This window comes from Mchenga conophoros, linkage group LG3 (assembly GCF_057382185.1).
Source record: "Mchenga conophoros isolate Kocher_MC1m ecotype Shallow Benthic linkage group LG3, M_conophoros_male_GT1.1, whole genome shotgun sequence".
NCBI lineage: Eukaryota > Metazoa > Chordata > Actinopteri > Cichliformes > Cichlidae > Mchenga > Mchenga conophoros.
In genome coordinates, this window is record NC_140528.1 from 14,317,050 (window position 1) to 14,337,011 (window position 19,962).

At 43.6% G+C, this 19,962-nt stretch overlaps 1 long non-coding RNA gene across 1 annotated transcript; it reads left to right on the plus strand.

The window, feature by feature from the left end:
- Nucleotides 1-4,213: 4,213 nt before the first annotated feature.
- On the plus strand, nt 4,214-9,670 carry LOC146577360 (uncharacterized). Its single transcript, XR_014889405.1, has 3 exons — nt 4,214-4,362; nt 6,627-6,732; nt 9,544-9,670. It is a non-coding gene; the product is annotated as an uncharacterized LOC146577360 (long non-coding RNA).
- Nucleotides 9,671-19,962: the final 10,292 nt, after the last annotated feature.

Here is a 19,962-nt window from a genome sequence, read left to right on the forward strand (position 1 = left end):
CTTCGTGGCCCACCATATCCCAGAATTCATAGCGCGGCCCAGCTAATTTCAGCTGCCAACAATGGCGGCCGCTACTAAGTTTTAAAATTAGTCTTATTAATCTTTCTGGGCCACAAAATAAATTTTTAACATATATTAAGGGGAGAAAGTAGCTATGTAAACTTAAAATATCTGCTGGGTTCATCAAGACATCGCATATTTGCAAAAGCGCTCCGACGTTTTCGGAGACGTCTGTTACCCACCCGCTCGATAGCAAGCCGGGGGGTTCAATGGTCACTCCAGCCGGCGAGAGCAGCGGACTCCCAGCTTCATCGTTTTCAGACCCCTGCTCTTTGGCTACTCAGGTTAAACATGATATATAAGTCAGAGGGCCCGGTGGCGCCAGTGTCCGGCAGCCTCTGTCAGTGCGCCCCAGGGCGGCTGTGGCTACACTGTAGCTGCCATCACCAGTGTGTGGATGTGTGGATGACTGGATGTGTGACGCGCTTTGGGGTCCTTAGGACCAAGTAAAGCACTGTACAGGCCATTTACCATAAGTCACTCGGATAACTTAAAAATGTAATTGTTTGCCTTTTTTCTGTGTTTCATTTGTTCCGGAGTAAATCGGTTTGGCTGAGATCAAAGTTCCTCCGGGATTTTCACACAGCTGAATAAACGTCAAACAGAAAACTGATGAAACAGAAGTGTGAGAAGGGTCGAGAGTTTACTCCAGTGTCCTGTAATATTTTAGATAGCAAGGAGCAGACGGCGAGTTTATTAAACTCCACCCACACAGCGGTGACACAGGTCTGAAGGCTGGACCGTCCCATTTCACAGCCTCGCACTTCTGGCCTTCTCGGTCTTTGCAGGACCCGGCTGTTGGGTCTAAACTCAGACCCCGCTGTATCCAGGACTTATTCCCATGAAAGAAAAACAAGGCAACAGTGTTCGATCGATTTCTTGCGCAAGGGAGGCCCTTCCATCTGTGACCAGCACGTCGAAATGACCACAATGGTGGCCTCCTCTCGCTGCCTTTTATTGACAAACTTCAAACAATAGTTTACAAAACACCTCCCCTTGCAACCCCCCTTTGGTTACAAAGACAAGGCACTGTATGTAAATGACATACACTGAGTGTGTGTGTGTGTGTGTGTGTGTGTGTGTGTGTGTGTGTGTGTGTGTGTGTGTGTGTGTCTGCTGATCAAAGGGTCATAAACCCAGGAAGCTTACATCAGAAGAAACAGACCTTTCAGAAAGGATGTATCTACAATAAAACCTCCCCCAGCACAGAGTGGCTGGAGAGGTGGTCAGAGTCAGAATCAAAGGAATGGCTTTGATCCTACTGCTTAAACTAAGACTGTACAAATTTAAGAAACACAATGGCAACATTCAACAATTAGACTTAACACCGGCCCACGTAGGCTAGGAAGGCCGGGTCCTCCGAAGGATGCGGCTGACGTTTTGGGACACAGCTACAGACACACAAGAAAAGCCAGAGAAACAAAGGCAAATCCAAAGAATCCATCATACTGAGTCAAAGTGATCACAGGTCTTTTTTGTTGGAGCCTTCAAAGTGGAACATGTGGACTGTTCCTTTATTACTACCACTGAAGGCCACGCCCCTCTGCTCATGTGATCACGTGGTTTGTAGGAACGCTCCTCTTCCTCAGAGGATCCACCTGTGCTTCCTCTCCTCTCTCCTCCACCTGTTACAGTGAGGGAACGTCCTCCATGATGGAGGAGCTGCTGGAAAGTGCTGAGAGCTTCCTCCAGAGTGAGACCTCTGTCACAGTTCAGAGGATCTATGAACTGATCGCTCAGCCATCAGAGGAGTCGGATCAATGGAGCTGCTTCTGTTCCTGATGTCCCTGTTTGATCCTGGACCTGAACTCTCCCTGCAGAGGAGACGCACACCTGCACTGTACTTGGTGACTTTAAATATGTTTTGCACATGGACTTAGCTACGATTGAGCATGCTATATTTGATGTGTTTTCTACATATATTTTTAGATTTAAGCCTTACTCTCAGACAATTAACACCACTGAAGCTGAAACTGAGGCAATAAATGGCTCCTTTCGATGCAGAGGAGCAGCTGCTCTACTCTGACCACCTGCTCCTCCCCTTATATCTAAGGCAGAGGCCAGCCAACCTCTGCAGAATGCTGATTGACCCCTTTTACGGTGCTTTGGGTATCTGACTATGATGCCTCCTGGGTGTCCAGAGGGTTTTGGGGCATGAGGAGGCCCAGGGAGGAAGCAGGATTTGCTGGAGTCAAGTCAAGTGTAGCTTTAGTTCTGTCTTCATGTTTTTTCTTGTTCCAGTCATTTCTCTACTAACTCTTGTCACTGTGTCCTGTATCTAGTCCGTGCTTCTGTGCTCCTGCTTTTGTTTTTCCTTCGTTTCTTGAGTTTAGTTTAGTTTCTAGTTTTTCTGTTAATTTCCTATGAAAGTATTTCTAGCGAATGAAGCTACGCTTTAAGTTTCCATCTGTGAGCCCTTCATTTGGGTCCTTCCTGCATGTCACACAGCACATCATGACAAACTCAAAGAAACACTCAGTTTTCATCAGTCAGATTCTGCTGTGTCCTAATCTTAGAGTTTTGATAATGGTCTATCTGTGACATGTTTGCTGTTTTGTCTCCCTGCTTCCATTTAGGCTACAATTTACTAGCATAGCAGCTCTTTTCTGGTGCGTCACAAGTTGCCAACACTACCCATTTATAATTCCCTAATTGAAGCCAGAGCAGGTTAAATTCATGCTATATGTTACCATGGTAATTTACTGTTAAGTAAACCAACACACACATCTACACACACCGACTCAGAATGAAGAGAAACACACATATGAACACATCTGCACTCGTTGATTGAGTGAGAAATGACACACACACACGCACACAAGTCGAAATGCTGATTCAATTCACTGAGACGTGATCCATACACACACACACATGCACACGCTTGTGCAATGAAGAGTGATACAAACACACACACATGCACACGCTTGTGCAATGAAGAGTGATACAAACACACACACATGCACACACTTGTGCAATGAAGAGTGATACACACACACACACATGCACACGCTTGTGCAATGAAGAGTGATACAAACACACACACATGCACACGCTTGTGCAATGAAGAGTGATACACACACACACACATGCACACACTTGTGCAATGAAGAGTGATACACACACACACACACACACACACACACTTGTGCAATGAAGAATGCTTTACTAACAGATGCTTATGCTGACACACAAAATGCTGCACACAAACATCCAAACACAGCATCTGTTCCAACAACAAGAAGCCATTGATTGTTTATTGGTTAAATGCGTTTCATGTCACCCAGAGGGCATTTGTGCAGATTTAGGGGACAGGGTCTAAAGCAGTTTGGTTATGAAAACAACGTCTGTTTGTGGCTCAAGGCCTCGACTGAACTGTTTGCTGTGCTTCACACGGCCTGATAAAGAGCAGTGGCGCAGAGTGAAAATGATGAATTAACGGTGTGAGTCTTATTTCGGAGCGCCACATTTTGTGATTGAGATTTAATTGTGTCAAGAGATTTATTCTAAAGACACTTCTTCAGCGGAGAATCTAAAGGTAGAAACACACAGACGCTGCAGATTTTACTTGCAAGGGCATGAACACAGATGCTCCCACCAGAGTGGGGCCTGTGATGTGCGCTCTGTTCCTGCACTTTTCTTTATTTATATACAAACGTAATACAACAGTGAATACATCTATTCATAGGCAGAGGGATGTTAGTGTGTAGGGAGTGTGTGTGTGGTTCTCTTCTTGTTAGTGCAGATCAAAGTGTCCAGCTCTCCTCTTCCTGGCAGGAGTGAAATAATCACAGCTGGTTCAGCTATTATCGCTGTGAGGAAGAATTTATCAAATCTAAGTCATCAAAAGGTCATCATGCAGTATTCTGTCAAATACAAACTTATATCACTCAAAGCTTATACTGACTACTAAGTACAATTTTATATTGACAAACTGAAGGAGGAACACACTGAGAAAAAAAGGGAACAAAAAAGGGCAGCTCTTGGATTTACGTGAGCATCTCGCGTGTGTTTAACACGATTGCCTCAGGCTTTAAAGATTGCTGTTCTGTATGTTCATGTTCTGTTCTTTTGTAAACTTCATCTGTTTGTATGTTGTATACTCATTGTGTTTCAATAAAGTTCGATTTAAAAAAAGGTACGTTCTAAACGAAGCTTCAGACGTCACTGATCACGTGACTCTGGCCAAACGAATCAAGCCTCGACACGGTGCTTCTGAAGCAGCGCGTTGATCTTTCTGACACACGCACCGGAGCGTCAGCTTCAAGCGGACCATCACTACGTCTCACATCTAAAGGTGTCAAGGTAACTTTGAACTGAGTTCAGTCAATCTGGAGTTTTTCCAAGTTTTCTGTTGCTCTCTGTGAGAGAAGAGCGTTAAAGGCGGGGCTCTCCAGAGTCCAGCAAAACAGGAAACCACAGCTGGGTGTGTGTAAGTGTGCAAACCAATAGAATGCATCGTGGTGGGGGGGGCATCACGGGCATTGGCAAGAAAAAAATAAAAGAATCGGTCGTACCCATGCTTCCCCGACGTCATGCCAGCGCATATTGGGAAATTCGTAGGCACCGATCGGTTTTCTATCAGCCATTTGCTGGGAGTAAGGGCGCCCTCAGTTTGCGAGGTGCGCCTGCTGCTGGCGGCACAGGGAGGAGAGGGCAGGGAGTCTCTGGCTGGCTGGAGCGGCATCTAATAACCAACTCGCAAAACAAAATAAAAACAACAAACAGATATTATGATACAGACTTATAATCTGCACCCATGTTTTTTCTAAATTCTATAAAGTGAGCGCGAGAGCCCTCGGTGCGCCTGCGCGCTGCTGAAGTCAAAGTAAACTTTATTGTCATCTCCGCTACAGACAGTCCAGCATATAGAGAGACGAGACGACGAGGCTGCAGTTACAGCGGTGCAAGTAAACAAACAATAAATATAAGAAGAGTAAGAAAATAAATCTACACTTTAGGACTCGGGGTAAAGGATCAATAACAATTTAATTTATAATTTACAGTTTGATGATTTAAAGTCTCACACAACCCGTCAAAAGGGGCGGGGCCGGCTGCTTCCAAGTAGAGCACATTTCATTTATAATGATGTAAATCCAAGCCCATCATGGATTCACGATCTGAATCCTGGGTTGTGTGAAATCCCAGAAATCAACCTTAGACAAAGTGAATCTGTGAACTAAGGTGTAGGTCTGTTAGGTTAATTGTGCTGATCCTCGGGTTGGGGGATTTGTGTTTGTACTGGAGCACAAAATTCAAACCAATGGAAGATGGACAACAAAAGTTCAAAGCCATCAGGTGCTCAGGTTAGAAAAAAGAGAAAAGATGCAGGTAAGCAGACGTGTGATTGGATAATGGCAGGTCATCCTGAATCAGACTAAACTCCAAACAATACATTATGTTACAGATTTTAATATTAATTAGTCATTGTTACTTGTTGATTTGTCCTTTTCTCATTGTGTGACGAATTATGACGACTGTTTGGTAGCTGTTATTGTCTCTCTCTCTCTCTTCATGTGTGTTTCTCTGGTGAAACAATAGTTTTGTGTTAATGTTAGGGCTGCACGATTTTGCATAAAATGAGAATCACCATTTTTTGGCTTAGAATTGAGATCATGATTCTCTCATAACAATAAATAAACATAAAACAACAAATGTCTCACGTTTTGTTGTTGCAGCAAAATGTTGTCCTGCTTGAAATTCCGTCTCCACCGTTGCTCGACGCTGCGTGTACAGAGCAGGTAGTGCAACAATAGAAAAATAGTTGCGGGACGGCACTGTGTAGCGTTTGTCTAGGGTGTTGATCGTTTTCCTAAATCCCTCGTTTTGCACAGTGTTGATGGAGCCATATCTTTGGTCAGGTGATAAGTGATAGCCTCCGTAATGTCTTTGTGCCTGCGGGAGTTCGACGTGTATAGGGAAGCGCTGTATAAGGTTCCCGTTATTGATGTTTGGGTGGTTGACCGGGACGGATTTTCTCCTGTCACTTTCTCGTCATCCCTGACGTGCTCTCCGTTGTTGTTTCCCTGCTAATTTTAGCATCACACGGCACAGCTTCTGTATCACGTGGTATAAGGCTCCGCCCTTGGCATTTGTTGAGCAGGAAGAGTGAGCACTTGTTTTCATGCAGAGTACGTCCCGGATCAAAATGTGAAGTTTTACAAATCACCACTTCTTTAGTGAATATCACTTCAGTCTCAGACAACCTCGTTTCTCTTACAGAGGTTGAATGCACCTTCTGCGGATGGCGGTACCACACAGTGTGCGTGGACTTCCCCTGCACAGAAGGCAACTACAAATGCTGTGAATGCTAAATAAACAGAAACAAATGATCCCTGTTGTCTTTGCTTGATGATTGGTTTGAGTCTTGACAATCCACATTGCTGGCGTTGCATCTTTCAATGCCAGCAATGGCAGGTATCAGTGCTCAAAGCTTTTGTGTTTGTTTCCAACAAGTTGCCCACCTCGGGAAACAAAAATGTGTTCTTTTACTTGTCAGATGAACATATGAGACACTTTGACTCTTCAGTGCAGTGTGGAGCCTAACAAAGATCTGTTTTGTGTCCCAGCTGATCAGCAGGAGGAGGAGAGTCTGACGGAGCAGCAGAGGAACATTTTCAGCTACTTGGACTCAGCTCAGCCACTACAGAGGAAACAATGAGCTCAACACAGAAGGTGACAGACACAGCAGGACCATATGACCAAAGATATTTATCACCATATACATCTGAACATTTGCCATAACGATGTAGCTGACGATAGAATTGACACCAGACAAAATACTTTACAGCTCCACAACTTTATTAAAAACCCATCAATGTATTTTCACTGAAACAAGCAGCTGTTGTTTATGTGCATTAAAGTTATATAAAAATGTAACAGTGCAAATGCAAATTCCTCGCTGACAGTTTAACCAAAAGGCGTTTCCAGTGGAAACTGGCCGACACATCCTGAGCATAACCATGTATAATATCCACTAAACTTCAGAAGAGGTTATACAGTCGTGGCCAAAAGGTTTGAGAATTGCATAAATATTGGAACCTGGAGAAGTTGCTGCTTAAGTTTTTATAATACACATTTGTACTTTATTTCAAATTGAACCTTTAAAGGGGCATTTCTGGACTTTTAAAGACCAGTAATGTACTTTTAAGGGAACATTTAAAAAAATGTTCCTATAGGTACAAAAATGTTCTTCTCTCGTACCTCTATTTCTGAGAGTGTATCATGTAACACTATAGATCAACTTAGCTCAGAATATATAAAGCATATAAACAGTTACAGCAATATGATCCAACAAACACAGCAGCTGCTGATCCAAAATACTCAAAACTTCATAGAACTGAAACCAACATTTATTTTTAGCTCCATTCTGCTGCTGATACAGACTTTAGGTTTCTGAACATTAAACTTATTGCTGCCTTTCATAGTGTGTAACTTGAAGGCCCTGAGTACTTTCTCCCACACTGGAAACACTGGGATGATCACATTATTTGAACATTACCTAATAAGACTGATTCAGCACAGACAGTTATGTTAAACTTTCCTAGCAGTCCTTCACAAACAGGGAACAGTCTGTCTATTCTCTCCATCTGTCAGCTGCTGTTGGCTCTTCCTCCTCCTCTTCCTCACACACTGCTGAGTTTGTCCTGGTGGATCATCAGGGCTGCAAAGCCTCACAGATGATGTGCAGCAGTGGCTCCCTCAGTCTGTCCTCACTCTGGACACTTGCAGTCGTCACACATGGAAATCAAATGTGTGATAAGCTGCAGGATTCAAACACAAGTGTAACTTATAAACACATGTTCATACTTTTATTCCACAATCAGAGAGAAAGAAACAGAGAGAGAGTGCAGGACAGACACAGGTGACAGTCTCAGGTGTACACACTGCTACACAACAGCAGCAGAGAAGCAGGATTTAGTGTTTGTGTTATTACGAGTGTAAACAAGAAGAGTTCCAGATGGTGCAGTGGACACATGTGTGACTGCTGTGATTAAAGCATCTTTCTTTCAGCTTAACGAGTGAACCATCAGCTCGTTCAAACACACGTTAAAGTGCGTTTGGCTCGACACCACCGAACAGAGGCAGCAATATAACACAGCTAACATTAACAGTGCAGTGGATCCTGCTTGTGCCGTGATGTTCAGGACTGCAAACCGAGCAGCATCACTGACTTTCAGCTTGTTGTGTTTGTGGATATATGACTGACTTTAATTATCCACAAAATCATCACATTCTCTGTCAGATTAAGGTCGACTATTGAACGGCGTATATTTTAAAGGCTTTAAAACCAAGTTAACGCTGAAAGTACAAACATCACTAATGTCACATAACTCTGCCGACAAGGCATAGCTATGGCTATGAAATGCTCTTTGTGTATCACTTCTTCATTATGAAAGATGTCATTAATGCACTAGTAATGTCTCATCTGGAGTATTGTTCAATCATTTGGTCAGCAGCTAATAAGACAGATCTTAACAGACTTCAGTTAGTCCAGAATAAGGCGTCCAGATGTGTGAAGATGTTCATACTATACTAATATTGATCAAATGCATAATAACCTTTCTTGGCTTCCTGTACAGGCTAAAATATTCTATGGCTTACTTGTAGTTCTAAAGAAAGCAATTCTGTTAAACACACCACATTTATTCTGCTCAGCTGCAGTATCCAGATGAAATACATCATCATATTACACAGTTTTCAACAAGCTGCAATTTAGTAAATGCTCGAGTTAAAAGTAACGTTTTGTAAAACTGTTACATTTAGAGCAACTTTTAAGTGGAATAAGTTGCCTTAAAAAATTAGAGAATTATTCAAAACTTCAATGAACACTTAAAAGCCGATTTACAGAGCTTTTAGTTGTTGTAAATATTGTAAGACATGATTTGTTTTTGAAACTTGTGTAATGTGCCTCAATGTTATTGATATTATTGTTATTATTATTGATTGCTTATATTTGAACAATTGTGAAACCTCACTGTGGATGTAAGAGTGAAATTATGTGGATATCTTGAATCCACTTTATTGTGTAATATTTTATGTGAGTATTTGACGGAAGACGAGCAACATCTGTTGTGGAAGCTAACGGGGTTCCTTTAGAATAAACAAACATAGGATTTATTATCACTGAATAATTCTGTATAAATCTATACAAATTATAGAAATATGTAATAGGAAACAACAAAATAATCTAAATTATAAAATAGTGTGTGTGTGTGTGTGTGTGTGTGTGTGTGTGTGTGTGTGTGTGTGTGTGTGTGTGTGTGTACAATCAGGAGTGATGGGCATGATTTTAGTGTTTGAACAGTCATGAATTATCTTTAACAGCAGGTTGGGTGTAATGTGTTAGAACTACCAGCAGGTGGGGATAGGTGGTGCCACGCTCCACCTTCAGGTTTAAAACTAGTGTTAATGGAGTTTGAAGGTTGAGTTTGTTCCACGACTGCATTTCACTCACTGCCTCTGTTTGTATCTCTGTCACTGCAGGACCAACATGGAGCCAGAAGTCAGCGCTCTCAGGAGGCCGACAAACCTCACAGAAGAAAGGGAGAGAAAAAACACACCTGTGACGAGTGTGGGAAGGGTTTTACTGTGAGGGCTTCACTAAAACAGCATCAGGTCATCCACACTGGAGAGAGACCGTTCAGCTGTGACTTGTGTGGAAAGTCTTTTTCCTTGAAGCGTTCCCTAAAAAAACACCAGCTCATCCACAGTGGAGTTAAAGCGTACAGCTGTGATCAGTGTGGCAGAGCTTTTACTCGCAGTAGCCACTTACAGAGTCATCTAGTTACCCACTCTGGAATTAAGCCATACAGCTGTGACATCTGTGGAAAAACTTTCAGCCGGAGAGGAAGCCGAAATACACACCTACGCATTCACACCAGACATGATGTGTACTGCTGTGAACAGTGTGGCAAATACTTTACAACAGACGCACAGTTACAACAACACATGTTTACCCACACTGAGGAGAGACCTTGTCGATGTGACCTGTGTGAGAAGACTTTTAAATCTCCACATGACCTGAGACGACACCAACAGATCCACACCAGAAAGAGACTCTACAAGTGCAGCTACTGTGAGGTATGTATTTATATTGTTATCTTGTCATTTTAGCCTGACTGTTTGGAACAACTCTGCTCATTAAACTGTGTTAGCATGTTAGCAATTCTACTGCATGGAAAAGCAGCTCTGAGTGATTATTCAGATTTTCCTTTCAGTTATGATTTTAGTATTACTGTAGTATTATGGTGGTAGTATTGTAGTTATTGCAGCCCAGTAAACTGAGTGTGTTAACTGAAACAGTCAAATGTAGTTGGACGTCTGCAGAGATGCTCTTTATTTCAGGCGACGTTCAGGATACAAATGTTGAAGGACTGACTTACACTGTCTTTGTGTCTTTGTTTAGAAGCAGAGCGACACAGATGGATCCAGTTCTCAACCCTGTCATAACTGTGGTGGTGGGAAAGACTTTCATTGTGACCTCTGTGGAAAAACTTTCAGTCGGCAAGCTGCCCTTAAAACACATCAACGTAGACACACTGGAGACAAACTGAAATACTGCAAAGAATGTGGGAGAAGCTTCACCACAACAAGTGAGTTAAAAAAACATGAACTGATTCACAGTGGGGTTAAAAAGCACCTCTGTGATCAGTGTGGGTCATCCTTCACCACTGAAGGTGAGCTTAAATCACACAAACAAGTCCACACAGGAGAGAAACCACACAAGTGCAGACACTGTGAGAGAAGCTTCTCACATTCAAGTAATCGTAACATTCATGAACGTGCACACATGGAAGGAAACTACAGCTGTGACCAGTGTGACAAGAGCTTCAGGAATCTCAGTTCATACTCTGCACACAAACGATCCCACGTTACTAATAAACTGTTTCACTGTTACCAATGTGCCCAAACATTCACTTCATTGTTTGCTCTGTGCAAACATCAGCGTGATCACTCAGGGCTGAAATCACTCCCATAACTGGATCACAGTGAATCTGAAGACACTGAAAGATCCTCTGGTTTCTGTGTCAGACTCAAAAAGCTTGAGATCAGGCTCCACAGAGTTCAGATAGAATCATTTAAACTTGTGTTGAACTGAACTGGTTGCTGGGCTGAACTTCTACATAATACAGATCTACATGGGATCTTCTTTTCTGTTTTTTACTGAGTCAGTTTTGTCCACAGAGTTCAGATAGATAGATAGATAGAAGCCATGTTGATGTATTACCTATATTGGCTGAAAATGTTCATTTGCAGAGAAAAGACACAGGCAGACTATACTTACAGGATCTTACATGTTATTATGTGACGTTACTGAAATCATCATGAACAACAGGAGTGGTGATTCCTGTAACTTTGTGTATATAATTTGGCATTTCTTACTGATGTAGGCTGTTGTAAAGGCTCACCTTCTAGCACATTCACTTCACCAGATGCACCTTGTTTCTTTTCCTCACCTTTGATTGGGTGTGGTGCTTGGCCTTAATTGCACTTACCTGTCACTCGTTATAGAAGGACTGCACTCACCTACCTCTCAGTTTTTCTTCACTCCCACATGGGGCGGCAGCTGAGAGAGAGCAGTCCATGTGTGTCTTTCTTTCCTTTACCCGTTATACAATAAAACGACAAAACCTGCAAATAATGACTGCTTATTCTCATTCTAATCCGATGAGCCCATGATGATGACTACTGAAACCCTGAACCTTCCTTCCTCCAAAACATGGTCCTTCGAGCCGGAGTAGCATTAGCGTCATGGATTCACAGCAGCCATTGACTGAAGATTTGAGGCGTTCCGGTCGTGATAGTCGACCTCTTGCCCACCTGCAGCAGTATGACGTTCAGTATCCTGGAAGTAGAAGTGCTCGATGTGATACAGAGAGTCAAACAGAATGCCAGCATAGTGATACAGACACACATGGGCTGCAGGATCCTGATGGGGAGTCGGGAAGTCTACCAGAGACATCGCCTGCTCCTTTACCCACCAATCAAGATGAGGTGATGAGGGAACTCCTGATGACAATGAGGGAGATTAGGCAACTCCTGATTCAGTCATCTCCTCCCCATTCTCGCAGTTCCTCCAGATCTTCAATTCACACTGTCTCTGATGAAAGCAAATCCTCTGTTTGCGGTTTACAAGCCATTCCCCAAACACATCAGCAACATGAGCAGTTCCCAGTGATTGATCCAGCAACATGTCAATCACCCTCTCAGCCCCCCCAGTTTCAGAATCAGAATCAGAATCAGAATCAGAATACTTTATTGATCCCTGGGGGAAATTATTTTTTGTTACAGTGCTCCATTTTAAACCAACATTAAGACAAGACAGACAATACGCTAACTAAGAATAGTACAATATATAACATATATATACATACATACATACATAAGTCACTTATAAATAAATATTTGGAAAAGAAACATGTGTAGTTGTAGCAGCAAACAGTGTGTTAAGTGGATGCGTTGTACAGGGAGATGGCCACAGGCAGGAATGATTTCCTGTGTCGTTCAGTGGTGCTTTTCGGTAATCTCAGTCTCTCACTGAACGTGCTCCTGTGACTGACCAACATGTCATGGAGTGGGTGGGAGGTGTTATCCAACATTGTCTTTATCTTGGACAGCATCCGCCTCTCCGACACCACCTTGAGGGAGTCCAGCTCCATCCCCACAACATTGTTGGCCTTACGGATCAGTTTATTAAGTCTGTTGGCATCTGCGACCCTCAGCCTGCTCCCCCAGCATGCAACAGCATAGAGGATCGCACTGGCCACAACAGACTCATAGAAAATCCTCAGCATTTTCTGGCAGATGTTGAAGGACCTCAGTCGCCTCAAAAAATAGAGACGACTCTGGCCCTTCCTGTAAAGTGCTGTGGTGTTTTTAGCCCAGTCCAGTTTATTGTCAATGTGTACTCCAAGGTATTTATAGTCCTCCACAATGTCAACACTGACCCCCTGGATTGAAACAGGGGTCAAATGTTTCCTGGTCTTCCTGAAGTCCACGATCAGTTCCTTGGTCTTTGCCACGTTGAGCTGCAGATGATTCTGCTCACACCACGTGACAAAGGAGTCGACCACAGCCCGGTACTCTGTCTCATCATCCCTGCTGATGCATCCAACCACCGCAGAGTCATCAGAAAACTTCTGAAGATGGCAGGTCTCTGTGCAGTGGCTGAAGTCTGTGGTGTAGAGGGTGAAGAGGAAGGGGGAGAGGACAGTCCCCTGTGGTGCCCCTGTGTTGCTAATCACTTTGTCAGACACACACTGTGGGAGACGTACATATTGTGGTCTTCCTGTCAGGTAATCAACAATCCAGGACACCAGAGAAGCATCCACCTGCATCGCTGCTAACTTATCACCCAGGAGGGTCGGCCTGATGGTGTTGAAAGCACTGGAAAAGTCAAAAAACATGACCCTCACAGTGCTCGCCGGCTGGTCCAGATGGGTGTAGACACGATTGAGCAGGTATATGATGGCGTCCTCTGTTCCGAGACGAGGCTGATAAGCGAACTGAAGGGGATCCAGATGTGGTCTTACTATGGGTCGCAGCTGGTCCAGGATGAGCCTTTCCAGGGTCTTCATGATGTGGGAGGTCAGTGCCACGGGCCTGTAATCCTGGGGGCCACTGGGACGAGGCGTCTTTGGTACAGGGACGAGGCATGATGTCTTCCACATCACCGGGACCCTCTGCAGACTCAGACTCAGCATAAACAGTTTATGAAAGACTCCACACAGCTGGGGGGCACAGGCCTTGAGGACAAGGGGACTCACTCCGTCTGGTCCAGCAGACTGAGTGAAGTCTCCTCATTTGCATCTCAACCTGGTATTGAGTGAAGGTGATGGGTGGGGGAGGGGTGTCAGGAATCTCACAGGAGGCAACATGTGAAGAGAGAGGCTGGCACAGTGGTGTGGCTCTGGATTCCAGGCTGACTGCAGGTGAGGTTGTGGGGGTGGGAGCAGACACTGTGGTGTCGAATCTATTGAAAAACAGATTCAACTCGTCGGCTCTATTCTCACCTCCCTCAGCTCCCCTGCTGTTGGTTGGCCTGAATCCAGTGATGGTCTTCATGCCCCTCCACACCTCTCTCATGCTGTTTAGCCGTCACTCTGGTGCAGTTCTGGCTGCTAGCCCTCCTTTCCCCAATTCAACAATATTAGATGCTGCAGTTCCTTCAAGTGGTTTGCCTAGACCAGTTTTCAGCCTCACATCACAGGCTGCTGGCTACAAGCACATGACCACAGTGACTGGTTTCACTGGTGTCTGTCCCAGTCTGTGGCAGAGATACAGGAAGTCACAGACAGCCTGCACACAGCGTTTCCTCTGGAGTGTGTTTCACACCCTGTTTGTGTTTCTCACTAACATGTTGTAGTTCTTCCTGCACACAGCAGCACTTTGATCATTTCTCCTGCTTTTCTTCCTTTTCTAGCTTTTATACACTGACAGTAACACAAAACTCCAAAGTCATCATTTGAGGAGCTTCTTAAGAGTTTCTGTGAGTTTAGTGAAGTCAGCCTCTCAACAATAAGTGTGTGTGTGTTGATTATCTAATGTTCAGAGAGGACTGCACTGATGTAGCATCCAGGTGAGCAGCTTATGAGCCAACAGGGGAAATTTAGCTGTATTCTTGTTGTTTAAATGTAATAATTTATGATTTCATGTTCCAATATTTCACTTTTCCCAACGTTTTGTTATCATTTGGTCTGAAAACCATGACAAACAGCAGTGTTACAGTTGTTAGCATTAGCTGCTATAGAGCACTCAGTCACTGTATTGGTGTTAGCGACATGAACATATCTGAGCTAACTGTGTGTTCCAGATGTGCAGCAAACCCAACTGTCCCTGTGTTTTCCTGCTGTAGACATTATCCCCATGATGCTGACGTCCTCTGGTGGGACGAGCTCACACGTTTATGGATTCAGATGCTAACTGGACCAGACTGGTGTCAACCTTTGTGCTATAGAAGCAAATCAAAGAAGAACCAGTTGAACCTGAGCTGTCTGTAGTGGTGACACCAACACCATGTCACCTGCACATGCTGACCGAGGGTCAGTGTTGAACCTATAAGCTGTGTCCTCACAGTTCAATATGTCCTCACTGCACAGGTCAATGACATCAGAGCTGTAATGTTGTTCCCGTCTCACTAAAACTTCTGGCATAAGGTGACTTTTCTGGGTGATTCCTACTCCAGGGTCACCAGTTTGAATCCCGCTGTTACTGCTGGGAACGTGCTGCTAAAGTGCCCTTGAGCAAGGCCACGTCCAGCTTCTGAAGCCAACCCTGGGCTCTGCTTGCTGGCAGTGACAGAGTAGATGAAACAGCTCAGTGGATGCTAACTCACAGCTAACAGCGCTCTGTCATGGATAAGTGAAATAAAGCTGACTGACCCACAGCTGCACACAAACACCTCCAACACCTACAGGTCAGCAGATCCACTGCTGTCTCTGATGGGCCCAAACTTTGCTTGTTCAGCGTTTGCTGCTGCTGACTTTGAAAATCACACCAAACATGGAATCAAATATATCGACTCAGCTTAGACTACAGAGAAGCTCGGCACTGCTCACAAAACCCAAACACAAAAGGCTTTTTAAAGACAACAATCACTTTGACAGACACACAAACACGACTGAGTACAGAGCAGCTGCTGGTTTGAAGCCACAGAAATGTTCAAATGTTTAAACACACTGCAGCGTTGCAGCCGTGATGCATTTGTGCTGCTAAGGCCACACACATCAGCTGCCTTACATTTTAGTACCAGTTCATCTCTGACCATGGCAGCACAGTCTTTCCAGTACAGTGATGTTGGTGGGGACAGTGGGGACTGATTGTTCATTGGCTGTAAGCCGGTCACATGGACGTTTAACTGGTGCTTTGATTGCTCTGTAGTCTGTTGTGCCTGTGAGCTGCTCCTAAAATGAGACAGATTATAATTGTCACCATTCTGTTAATGACTCTTATTATGTGCGCTCTCCTCCACTGTCACACTAAACACATTAAACCTTTATTTTTGTGTAAAGTCAGGATTTATTGGCTCTTCTTAAAAGCGTCATGAAGTGCAAAACTCAGCAAACATTATACAAAAGTAGATTTAGAAGCTGAACTGAAAACATTTAAAGTGACAGTCAGCACAAATCCAGCTGACATCTCCATCCAACCCAAGTCTTCATTTAAAGTCATTATGACTGTGACACACGTTTGTTACAGTATTAATCCTGCCTGATGCTGCAGGGCCAACATCATGAAACAGGCTCAGCATTTATTTCCATTATGAAACTTTATCATTAAAAACAAACCATTGTTCTGCAGTCGTCCCAGGACTGTGGGTCAAACGTTCTCTCCACATGTTTAAGGCTGAGCTCACTTTATCGTCTGCCTGAAGGAGGAAAGCAGATGTTACTAAACATCACAATAAAACATATGAAATGGGTGCACATGAGGAACGTCTGCACTGTTAAAGCCATGCAAACATCTTCACACATGAAGCAGCAACACCTCTCAGTTTAGCAGCAGCTGGTAAAAGCCACAGTGATCCTGGAGCCTCCCTGAAGGACTCGTTCATCAGTAACTGTCAGGAGGACAATTAAACCTTCTGCACACGTCCTGTAGTTACACACTCGGGAGGAAAGACGACGTCCTCGCTCTGCAACATGATCTGTGTTTCATCCAGGACGCTCAAACACAGATTGGTTTCCAAATATTAGACGCACTGGTTCTTCATGCGTTTCTACCTGAGCACTCAGAGTCATTTCTACAACAGGCCTCCTTCACCTGCTGGTGCCTCTGTTTCTGTGTTTGGCTGTTTCCATCAGTGCCTGATGTTTGTGATCTTTGATCTGTTCTGAAGTCTCTCTTTGTAACACAAATGTTGTTTGGCTTCTTTTGCAAACAAGGCAAAAGAACTTTAATGGATTCATTTGCTGATCTTACTTTTCTGATGCAAAGCCGTCCTTTCAACGCTTTAGAAAGAAAACCAAACAATGTTTTTAAAACTTTCCCAAAATGTAAAAGCTATTAAAACCATAAACTTCTGCTCCTTGATCATGTGATTCTTCTTCTAGACTGTCTGTAATTGTTATTGCTGATTGTCAATAAAGTTGTTTTTTATAAGTTATGTTGTAAAGGAAGCTTGTGGCGAGGGAGGAGGGGCGACTAAAAGCAGGTTCATATAGTGGGAAAGTCCTCAGGTCATGTGAGGATATTTACTGATGCGTCAACACTGTCAGATAAAAGAACGGCTGCTGCATTTGTTCTCCCACAAATAAGTTTGGTGATGAGTAAAAGAATTACAGATGATGTGGCAGTTTATACTGGGAGCTGGTAGTGATGTTACTGGCTTGAACTGGGTGGAGGACGCACTAATATGGAGGTATGTGGTTTGCTGGGACTCTAGCAGCGTGCTAGTGAGTACAGGTGATATGTCTTCAGACTCTAGGCAACATATTGTTTTTGATATACTTCATTTACTGTATAGAATCAAACACAGAGGGATAGAAGTGGATTTCTTATGGCTCCCTGTGAATATCGGTGTTGATGCAATGAACAGGACGATAAGTTTAAAAAGGTGCAGCAAGAAGAAGTCGTGCAGGTTTGACTATAAAATACAGTGAAAGTGAGGTGAAGAGTATAATGAAGGTAAAGATGAAGGACGAGTGGCAGGCACACTGGGACAGAGACGGGAAAGGCAGATATTATTATACAGAAAACAGTCGTGTAGAAGAAGCTGCAGCAGAGACCAGGATGGAATCTGGAGAGTCAGAGTTGGTCACACAGGCTTGAATAGCACACTTAAAAAGGTAAACATGACACAGGAAGTGTGACTTCTGTGGACCAGAGGAGACGTTTGACGGGTTGTTAGCGTAGTCAGGATGCTGGATGGAAACGCTGTGCCTGACAGGATGATTACAGGCTGGACTTTGTCTTCCTGTTACAGATGGATCCAGGCCCTGGATGACTGCTGGACACACATGACCCACACTAGGCTGCCTTCATCCATCCTTTCCTCCTTCACTGAGACTCAGAGTCAGCATGTATGTATTTATCAGTGATTTGAATCCTTTCATTACAGAGTGAAGTTAAAGTAGACGTGTGAACACACTAATAAACACAAAGGGACACAACTACTACTCCATGATGTAAAGCTGAAGTATTACACAGCTTTATGAACCTCCTGTTATCCTGGTAGACGAGTACAGCAATAAATCTTTTACTTGAACATCTTCTGGCTCCAATAAGCTTTGAAATGTGACCATGAAGTTAGAGACACACTGACTGAAACCCACAGCTGTGACTGTGGATCACATCCACACACAGTGTAGCTGCTGTCTCTGTGTGAGCCTTTGCACTGCTGCTCGCAGCACCGTTATATCACTCAGCGCTCGCTGCTGTTATTGAATCCACTTTTTACTGTCCGTGCAATCAAGCTCCTCTGCAGAGCTAGAAAATATCTTCGAACCAGTTTATGTGTTAGGGGATCCTTTGCAGCTGTGACTGTTGCCTCTGTTTTTGTCCTTTGGTTCCTGGGAGCCTTTTACATTTCCATCAGCAACAAATATCTGAACAGGCTTTATTGTAGGAAATACAGGATTAAATAGTTGTCATTATTTATTAGATGTTGTTAAAGATGATCAGATGTTTGTTTAGTTTAATGCTGTGGCTTCAGTCAGCATCACTGTGCTGTATAGTTTTATTTTTCTGATCCTTCTGTTAAAGTTGCTGAATAAAAGCTGGTTGGTCTGCACCTCACCTCTGCCTCGAGCCTCCTTCTTTAAAGCAGCAGAGGCTCTTCATTCAGGTATCACAGCTCGAGTTGTTCTGCAGGAGACCCAGAGTACTGTCCTTGGTCCATAATGACATTAACTTTGATTCATGTCAACACGAATCCTGAACGTCTGTGATGAACACACTATCAGCATCACTGACATATTTCATCATTTAAAAACACTTCCTGTCACTGTGGTGGTTACATTGACATCATGCAGTTTGTGCTTTGACCTCCAGAGGGCGACAAATCAGCACAGACAGAGAGCTCCATTCAAACTTTGCTGCCATCAGGAATAATTCTTCAAATATAATCATCAGTGTTTGAGCAGTTATGATATCAGGGACAATCTAGACATGTGTGACAATACTGAACATGTCACATGACACACCTCAAACATCATGTGATCCACTCTCAGTCTGCACTTTCATTCATGACTTCATGAATTTATGATCAGTTTACTCCTGAAATATTCAAATGCTGCAGGGTGAAGAACAACAAAGTGCTGACACATGTTTGTGTTTCAAACAAGAAAACCAGCAGAAATAAATCATCTTTGGACAACATGACAGAGATTAGTGAGTTTCCAACTTGCACTTGAATGCAGCACAGACAGATTCTGATGTTCGTGGTTGTAAACGTGTCCTCAAACGCCGCTCTGACTCTTTCCTTCCTGCTCAAAGTTCCTCTTTTCTGAACTTGGTGTTTGTGCCTGACGCTGATCGTCTCCGTGTGGAGCTCCGTGTGAAGGTAACGTTAGCAGTGTGTAATGTTTCCTGGCTAACATCAGCTGTGTGCAGCTCAGTTCCAGCACAAATCTGCCGCTCCATAGTTCACGGTAACGGACTCATGAGGTCGACCGTTAAACGCTCTCCCGCCATTTTGTCTGTGTGCGCGGATGTGTACGTTTTTGTTACCACTGTCATCTCATCAATAGCCTATTTGTAAAAGATCTCTGTTCATAGTTTAGTTGGATTTTAAAACTCTGTAGTTGGACAGTTTTATTTTGGACTGATGCTAAAATTCTTGCTGATTGTTTCTGTCGAGGTTTTGTACTTGACATCCGCCATTTTGGATGTGATAAGCTGTAGAGAGTGCGTCCAAAAAGAGAAACCAGAAAGAGAACCTGTTTTATTAATAACCTCTTGCAA